At 37.8% G+C, this 10361-nt stretch overlaps 1 pseudogene; it reads right to left on the bottom strand.

The window, feature by feature from the left end:
* Positions 1-1909: 1909 nt before the first annotated feature.
* Positions 1910-10361, bottom strand: part of LOC112577705 — a 48663-nt pseudogene continuing 40211 nt past the window's right edge.

Here is a 10361-nt window from a genome sequence, read left to right as displayed (position 1 = left end):
TGAAGACTGGGGTACATGTGTCTTTTCGGAATTTGCTGTATCATGCAGAGAACCCAAAGTTGGTGCTTTGTGACAACCTAGAGGGTTGTAATGGGGAGGGAGGTTCAAGAGGGAGGGACCATACACATACCTATGGCCAATTCAAGTCAATGTTTGGCAGAAACCATCACTATATTGTAAAATAATTATCCTCTAATTAAGAAGAACAATTATAAAAAGTTAATTCATTTAAAAGGCAAAAACTCAGGCAAATCTTATTTCTCCATGAGGAAAGGCCTATGAATCCGTGTTTAAAGTTACATATAGTAAGTTTTATGCCACTATTAACAATTGTAACACATCAAAACATCGATGGAAGTCATAACAGCAATATCTAAATCTTTAGTTAGTGATAAAAACTGGAAAATACAAAAATGCTATCAATGAACACCACTAAATATTAATGACAAGTCTGCTTGTTTGGGTGCTGTTTAAATAGCTGGTATTAGAGCTCAGTCTGAGTTTGTAAAGTGCGCCCCTGGTGGCTAAAATAGTAAAGAATCCACCTGCCATGCAGGTGACCTCAGTTTGATCCCAGGATCTGGAAGATCCCCTGGAGAAGTGAATGGCTCCCCACTCCAGTATTCTTGCCTGGAGAATTCCATGGACAGAGGAACCTGGTGGGCTATAGTCCATGGGGTCACACAGAGTCAGAAACAATTGAGTGACTAAGACTATCACTTAGAATATGGAAAATTCAACAGTGCTGATGTTTAAATCTGCTAAAAAGTAAGTTAGATACAGAGAAACATCACTTAAAATGATATATAAATTTTCATCATACACACATAATACAAAAATGTTTTCCTTTAATAAAGATTTTATCATTACGTTTAATGGGAAACAACGAAATATTATGGAAACGGTCCAGTAGAGAAACTTTTCCTATTTATCTTTCTAAATCATGCATTTTTCCTTCCAAATCTGTATATCTTGTTTTTCTGTTTACAAAGGTAGGTCATCACATACATTTGACCCAGCTGTAGATCCTCAAGAAGACACTCTAAAGGCATCAGATGCAAACTGAGCATCAACGGAAAGAAAAGGAAAGAATTATATTTTTTTACCTAAAATACTTGGGTTAACTAAGATTAGTAAAACAAAAACAAACAAACAAAACCTGAGACCTTTCTTAGTATTCCGAAAAATGAAATATATCTATAGATGACACAACATAAAACACTAATCAAGATTACAATTTTATAATCTGCTTATGGTCACATGTGGGGCTGAGTATCAGAGCTCCTTGTTTTCTCATTCTTCATTCATATACTCATGCAATTGAGTGAATTGAGGAATATGCATGCATTCATGCAAAGTCTCTTTGACAAGCACTGGAATTACAAGATGAAGGTGACACAGTCCACCCTGAAAAACGATATGCCCTAAACTAGAAAAACAAACAAACAGGCAATTTCCATACAGAGTCACAAATACTAAGATATAAAAGATGGCACAAGGAACACTCAGAAGGGGAAGCCAGGTTTGTGTCAATACTGCCAGGTTTTTGGTGGAGGTGATATGGAAGTAGCCACCTGAAGGACAGGAAAAAGTCCTCCACCCACCCCCCCCCAAGAGATGGGGGAGGGGGGGAAGCACATACAAAGACCGGAGGTGAGCAAGCGAATCTGTGGGATCCTACATAGTCTGGCTGGTTAGATGCAGAGCTAAGTGGCAGAGTAAGGTGGTAAAGAGATAAGGCCAACTACTTTGGCAGGATCCAAATTGATGTGGGTGATTGGAGCATTTCCTGAGGGTAAAAGATAAACTGGTGACATATCTAGTGAGAGAGAAATTTTAAAGTTACCCACCAAGTGACAGCTACACAAACGTGATTGCTTGAGTCTGGGTTTCCTAGCCTTAACCACTATCAGACACTTGAGAAGTTGATGAACGCCAAGTTTTCTGAGAACAGTGTCAGGGTGTAGGAAGATAGCTCCACAGGGATGGAGGAAGTAGAAGAAGGATACAGCTAGAAATAAAAAGAAATACACAAACCTTCAGAGACTGTTTTTCAAGCTATGGTACATGATGAATAAATGAAGAATGATATTTTTCACTATGACTGCTCATGTTTTCACATTGACTATGCCAAAGCCTTTGACTGTATGGATCACAATCAATTGTGGAAAATTCTGAAAGAGATGGGAATACTAGACCACCTGATCTGCCTCTTGAGAAATTTGTATGCAGGTCAGGAAGAAACAGTTAGAACTGGACATGGAACAACAGACTGGTTCAAAATAGGAAAAGGAGTACGTCAAGGCTGTATATTGTCACCCTGCTTATTTAACTTATATGTAGAGTATATCATGAGAAACGCTGGACTGGAAGAAACACAAGCTGGAATCAAGATTACCAGGAGAAATATCAATAACCTCAGATAAGCAGATGACACCACCCTTATGGCAGAAAGTGAAGAGGAACTAAAAAGCCTGTTGATGAAAGTGAAAGTGGAGAGTGAAAAAGTTGGCTTAAAGCTGAGCATTCAGAAAACGAAGATCATGGCATCTGGTCCCATCACTTCGTGGGAAATAAATGGGGAAACAGTGGAAACAGTGTCAGACTTTATTTTTTTGGGCTCCAAAATCACTGCAGATGGTGACTGCAGACATGAAATTAAAAGAAGCTTACTCATTGGAAGGAAAGTTATGACCAACCTAGATAGCATATTGAAAAGCAGAGACATTACTTTGCCAACAAAGGTTCGTCTAGTCAAGGCTATGGTTTTTCCTGTGGTCATGTATGGATGTGAGAGTTGGACTGTGAAGAAGGCTGAGCACCAAAGAATTGATGCTTTTGAACTGTGTTTTTGGAGAAGACTCTTGAGAGTCCCTTAGACTGCAAGGAGATCCAACCAGTCCATTCTGAAGGAAATCAGCCCTGGGATTTCTTTGGAGGGAATGATGCTGAAGCTGAAACTCCAGTACTTTGGCCACCTCATGCGAAGAGTTGGCTCATTGGAAAAGACTCTGATGCTGGGAGGGATTGGGGGCAAGAGGAGAAGGGAACGACAGAGGATGAGATGGCTGGATGGCATCACTGATTCAATGGATGTGAGTCTGAGTGAACTCCGGGAGTTGATGATGGACAGGGAGGCCTGGCGTGCTGCGATTCATGGGGTCACAAAGAGTCGGACATGACTGAGCAACTGATCTGATCTGATCTGATGTATATATATATAAAAAATTAACATAGCATCTATTATCCAAACAATGGAAAGAGATGACATTTGTTGTTTACAGTGTATTTCAGAAATCAATATCTAAATTTAATTCATACATTTTTGCAACATACCTTCTCTTAGTGCTCTAGCTATACTCCTGTCAAACTCCCACTGCATCTCAAATGAGTCAAATATTTATCTTTATGATAAACAATTTATATGTTTATAACTTATTAAATGTGACTTTTAAATAATACTTTTAGAGACTAGACCTAACCTGAAGATTACCTCAGTAGGAAAAAAAAATCACATAAAAAAAAAAGAATTCCTACTTATTTTGCTTATAGATAACAGAGAACATACAAATGGAATGCTATTTAGATTAATCTGATTAAAAGTACAATAAATATCAGTCTATCAAGTACATATAATTTCAGAGAATTAGGGAATGACCCATAATCCTCGGAATGAACCATAAGATTACTATCTTCTCCCCTAAAAGCTCCTGGTCTATATATGTACTTCTGAGACTTTATTTTGATTTCTAGGTGAGGATCCTGTTCAAATGGCGGAAGTAGTTTGAGTTGAATGTTAATAAGGAGAACACATCTGTGGTTTTCTTTAAACTTTTCCATTTAATGAAAACACAGAAAGGTGAGAAATTTATATACAAAAAATTGAATATAATGTATATACATATGTATATATATGTTGTTTAATATACAACAATGTGCCAGCATGATTTAATTCTGAAGATGTTTAGCGAGAAGGATTCTCTCATAAGTGTTAGTTTCTGAACTATGTCCCATAGAAAAGGAAGGTCCCACAGGGGTCACTGCAGGGTTGAGGAACAGAGAAGTCACAGCTGCAGGGCCTCTGGCCACTCTTTAGCTAAACGGTTCTATACTTGTCTCCATTTTATATAACATGGTTCCATGCAGAAGACTTTTTTTAGAAGAAAGGTAGTTTTCTTTGAAGAAAAAACTTTTGAAAGGTATGAGACTCATTGATTTACTCAAAGTTCATAATTCTACAAAAGAAGTAACAAAGCCAATGGCATTATTACTGAGTCCTGTGCCAGCAACTTTTGCAGGTTAAGAAAAAACACAAAGATTTTTAACTATAACATGGACAAAATGAATATATAAATCCTTCTTATAAAATTAAACAATGCTTGTGGCATGACATGACTTTCTAACTAAATTATGTGCTTTAAATGCATAAATAAGAATAAATCAAAAGCAAACTCCTATTTGTAGCAGTTGACATAGTTAATTGAGAAAGGATAAATATTTTTGATCACAACAGACAACACAGAAATACAAAGGATCATAAGAGACTACTATCAACAATTACATGCCAATAAAATGGACAACGTGGAAGAAATGGACAAATTCTTAGAAAACTACAACTTTCCAAAACTCGACCAGGAAGAAATAGAAAATCTTAACAGACTCATCACAAGGACGGAAATTGAAACTGTAATCAAAAATCTTCCAGGAAACAAAAGCCCAAGTCCAGACGGCTTCACAGCTGAATTCTACCAAAAATGTAGAGAAAAGCTAATACCTATCCTGCTCAAACTCTTCCAGAAAATTGCAGAGGATGGTAAACTTCCAAACTCATTCTATGAGGCCACCATCACCCTAATACCAAAACCTGACAAAGATCCCACAATAAAAAGAAAACTACAGGCCAATATCACTGATGAACATAGATGCAAAAATCCTTAACAAAATTCTAGCAATCAGAATCCAACAACACATTAAAAAGGTCATACACCATGACCAAGTGGGCTTTATCCCAGGGAGGCAAGGATTCTTCAATATCCACAAATCAATCAATGTAATACACCACATTAACAAATTGAAAAAGAAAAACCATATGATCATCTCAGTAGTTGCAGAGAAAGCCTTTGACAAAATTCAACATCCATTTATGATAAAAACTCTCCAGAAAGCAGGAATAGAAGGAATATACCTCAACATAATAAAAGCTATATATGACAAACCCACAGCAAACATTATCCTCAATGGTGAAAAATTGAAAGCATTTCCTCTAAAGTCAGGAACGAGACAAGGGTGCCCACTTTCACCATTACTATTCAACATGGTTTTGGAAGTTTTGGCCACAGCAATCAGAGCAGAAAAAGAAATAAAAGGAATCCAAATTGGAAAAGAAGAAGTAAAACTCTCACTATTAGCAGATGACATGATACTCTACATAGAAAACCCTAAAGACTCCACCAGAAAATTACTAGAACTAATCAATGACTATAGTAAATTTGCAGGATATAAAATCAACAAACAGAAATCCCTTGCATTCCTATACACTAATAATGAGAAAACAGAAAGAGAAATTAAGGAAACAATTCCATTCACCATTGCAATGGAAAGAATAAAATACTTAGGAATATATCTACCTAAAGAAACTAAAGACCTATATATAGAAAACTACAAAACACTGGTGAAAGAAATCAAAGAGAACACTAATAGATGGAGAAATATACCATGTTCATGGATTGGAAGAATCATTATAGTGAAAATGAGTATACTACCCAAAGCAATTTATAGATTCAATGCAATCCCCATCAAGCTACCAACGGTATTCTTCATAGAGCTAGAACAAATAATTTCAAAATTTGTATGGAAATACAAAAAACCTCGAATACCCAAAGCTATCTTGAGAAAGAAGAGGGGAACTGGAGGAATCAACCTACCTGACTTCAGGCTCTATTACAAAGCCACAGTTATCAAAGACAGTATGGTACTGGCACAAAGACAGAAATATTGATCAATGGAACAAAATAGAAAGCCCAGAGATAAATCCATGCACATATGGACACCTTATCTTTGACAAAAGAGGCAAGAATATACAATGGATTAAAGACAATCTCTTTAACGAGTGTTGCTGGGGAAACTGGTCAACCATGTGTAAAAGAATGAAACTAGAACACTTTCTAACACCATACACAAACATAAACTCAAAATGGATTAAAAATCTCAATGTACGACCAGAAACTATAAAACTCCTAGAGGAGAACATAGGCAAAACACTCTCCGACATACATCACAGCAGGATCCTCTATGACCCACCTCCCAGAATATTGGAAATAAAAGCAAAACTAAACAAATGGGACCTAATTAAACTTCAAAGCTTCTGCACAACAAAGGAAACTATTAGCAAGGTGAAAAGGCAGCCTTCAGAATGGGAGAAAATAATAGCAAATGAAGCAATAGACAAACAACTAATCTCAAAAATATACAAGCAACTCTTGCAGCTCAACTCCAGAAAAATAAATGACCCAATCAAAAAATGGGCCAAAGAACTAAGTAGACATTTCTCCAAAGAAGACATACAGATGGCTAACAAACACATGAAAAGATGCTCAACATCACTCATTATCAGAGAAATGCAAATCAAAACCACTATGAGGTACCATTTCACGCCAGTCAGAATGGCTGTGATCCAAAAGTCTACAAGCAATAAATGCTGGAGAGGGTGTGGAGAAAAGGGAACTCTCTTACACTGTTGGTGGGAATGCAAACGCGTACAGCCACTATGGAGAACAGTGTGGAGATTCCTTAAAAAACTGGAAATAGAACTGCCTTATGATCCAGCAATCCCACTGCTGGGCACACACAATGAGGAATCCAGAAACGAAAGAGACACGTGTACCCCAATGCTCATCGCAGCACTGTTTATAATAGCCAGGACATGGAAGCAACCTAGATGCCCATCAGCAGATGAATGGATAAGAAAGCTGTGGTACATATACTCAGTGGAGTATTACTCAGCCATTAAAAAGAATACATTTGAATCAGTTCTAATGAGGTGGATGAAACTTGAGCCGATTATACAGAGTGAAGTAAGCCAGAAAGAAAAACACCAATACAGTATACTAACGCATATATATGGAATTTAGAAAGATGGTAACAATAGCCCTGTGTACGAGACAGCAAAAGAGACACTGATGTATAGATCAGTCTTATGGACTACATGGGAGAGGGAGAGGGTGGGGAGATTTGGGAGAATGGCATTGAAACATGTATAATATCATGTATGAAATGAGTTGCCAGTCCAGGTTCGATGCACGGTACTGGATGCTTGTGGCTGGTGCACTGGGATGACCCAGAGGGAGGGTATGGGGAGGGAGGAGGGAGGAGGGTTCAGGATGGGGAGCACGGGTATACCTGTGGCAGATTCATTTCAATGTTTGGCAAAACTAATACAATATTGTAAAGTTTAAAAATAAAATAAAATTTAAAAAAATAAATAAAATTTAAATAAAATTTAAAAAAATAAAATTAAATTAAAAAAAATAAAATAAAAACAAGACAGGGAACTTGAAGAAGAAAATCTTTATTTGAATCAAGCAGGCCAAAACTGAAAAGATTCATCCTTAAAAGCATGTTCATTTTCTCTAGATAAAACCTGATTAAAATCAATCAACAATGAATTATCCACATTTTGGGTCATTTAGAGCAAAATTTAAAACATGCAACAGGTTTCTTTTTACTGTCTAGCATATGTCTATCCAAGCTCTCATCATTATTTAATTTATACAAAAAATATGAGTGCAATTTGAATTATAATCTAAATCTAGTCAGAAATTACAGTTGAACTTCATTTCCTTAGCATGAAGTTTCAAGGGGAGGACTTATATTCCTACCCGCCATATAAGAAGAGAAGAGATTTGTCTAACAGGTGAGTTTGGGACAAGGAACTAAGAAGTGTTTGCTTGGTTCCAAATCTCTTCTTTGAAAAGATGTTATGTGCCCACAGCACCGTGAACTTGGGTCTTCAGTAGGCAGCCTGTGTCTGGGATGGGGGTCAAGCATTTGCTTCCTCCCCTTAGGCCTGCATGGGGAAGTGTCTGACTTGGGATGAAGTTTTCAGAGTCCCGCTGTGACTGCACAGCTAAAGCACATCCTCCAGTTTCACGGCTTTCAAGTACTAAGACCCAACATAGCCACAGTGCTGTAGAAGAAACTTTAGGTTGCTCTTCTATGATGGCAAGATGTCAAATGAGAAAACAGGTTGAGACTGCATTTAACAAGGGCTACTTGTCTACATCACCAACATCACAGAAACACTATCAAAATGATAAACCCGTGTGCACAGACTGAAATGGGTATTTTAACCACAATGATCACACAATGAAAACTGGTTGCAATTTCAAGACTCTCTATCATTGCTATCTTAAATACCATTTATCAAGATGATGTCAAGATAGAGATAAAGTGAAATAAAGTCCATGGGATTTTCCTGGCAAGAGTATTGGAATGGGTTGCCAGTGTCACTTATGCTTAGGTGTAGATAAACTGTGGTGGGTGCAGCAAAGCTTGGAAATGATTACGAACCACTGCCAAAGTGAAATCAATTGGAAAGTAAGTCAAACATCATAAAGTATACTTTCAGTTACTAGGCAATAAGATTTCATTTCTAAAGTAGAATTTCAATGCAGCTTTTCAAGAAATTTAAAAGTATCTCTTAAAACAAGAGATCTAGGACAAAAAAGAATCATTAAATGTCTCCTTGATTAGCACAGTTAATGACAGCTTTTACTTAGTGTGCATAAGTCAAGTAAACAACTCATAAGTTCACCAAATTAAAAACAAGGATCATTCATATCAGAAATCTGAAACCCAAATGAACAAAAGATAATAGAACTAACCTCAGTCAAGTAAGTCTCCATGCTGTTTTTCGAGGGGCATGGAATTGAAGCAGAAAACCCTACGTTTGCTCTTGGAGTAGGATTTCCATTGAGCACTAAAGGATTATTGAAATTTCCAACACAAGGGGGCTCCAGGACTGGCCTCATGCTAAGAGGGCTGAGTAAAGATCTGTTCTGTTCTTTCTTCACCTCAAGTTTGGTACTGATCATCGCCAGCCTCTCATGAGTCCTGGGGAAGATGGAAAACACCAACTTTATTCATGTTTCCCCAAATTATCTGCATTTTTAAAGTTGCCATATAGTATTCCCAATAAACTGTTTGAACACTGAAAACACAGAGCAGACCTCCTATAAACAATGATAGTTGTAACCTTGTTCTAAAGAAGTACACATGTGTCTAGGGCTCCTCAATTAACAAATCACAGTTGTGAGAGGAGAGAAAGGGTATCAGAGAGAAAAGGAGGTGGCCTCACAGTGACACCTGCTGCCCCCTGGGACACACATGCCTCCAGGAAACAGTTCAGGGATGAAGAAACACACCATCCCACAAAGCCACTTTCAAGCATTTGCTTTCACCACCCTTGTATACATGTTTCACTCATGACCTTGGAGAAATTAAGCTTTTGGCTCTGAGGTATCACTTAGAGCCACAATCTGAAGGGAGGATGAGAAAGTCAAAGGGTGAGGCTGAAAAGAGCTAAAACAGCCCCAGGATCACTTACAAGTATCCCGTGCTTTTCCACAGTTCACTTTAGGTTACTTCACTTCTACGAAGGACCTATGTCAGTACCTGTTTTTGATGATAGAGAAATAAAGAATCTGAAGACAATTTCTGGTCTCATTAAAAAAGCCAAAACTCTAAACAGTGTTCAGTGTACGGTTTTACAGTGAGAGGCATTGCACTCCCCCAGCAGGGAGACTGGCCCCACTGAGCTCTTTCCCCAGAAGCCATACCCCACATCTCAGCATCAAGTCCCCACAGCCCTAAACCCTGTCTGGGAGCACCTGTGCTTCACTTGTGCATATTCATTTTATGTATCAACTAGCAGAATTTGTCCTCGGGTACCTGCTTCTTTGCTTTATGCTGCTTTGGCTTATGAAAGGCTTCCTAGGAGTGCTCTGCTTTCAGATAGTTGGGGAAACTTGGACTAGGCACTGAAGGTGGGATCTGCCCTTTCCATTCTCCAGACCCCTCAGTCAGGTCACTATATTACTTTTAGCCACTTTGTGATTTATCCTGCCTTTAACCCATGTTTTAATTTCCCCCTATTTCATAAGTATGCCTTTACATAGTGTGGAAAAACTTAATACAGTACTAATAATTTGTCTTAAAGCGCCCCCTTAGCAGTGACCATGTAGTTAGCTTTCACTTCCTACTAATTGCATGTACCCCACTGTATAAAAATTAGGCTTTAGAGACAAATTAATGAACTAAATTTAGTTTCTGTGATTCTGTGTTTTGACCTGCTTTTCTAGTTT

This window comes from Bubalus bubalis, chromosome 20 (genome assembly GCF_019923935.1).
Source record: "Bubalus bubalis isolate 160015118507 breed Murrah chromosome 20, NDDB_SH_1, whole genome shotgun sequence".
Lineage (NCBI taxonomy): Eukaryota > Metazoa > Chordata > Mammalia > Artiodactyla > Bovidae > Bubalus > Bubalus bubalis.
The sequence above is the reverse complement of the archived record's forward strand: the minus strand, read 5'-3'. Positions and strand labels throughout refer to the sequence as shown.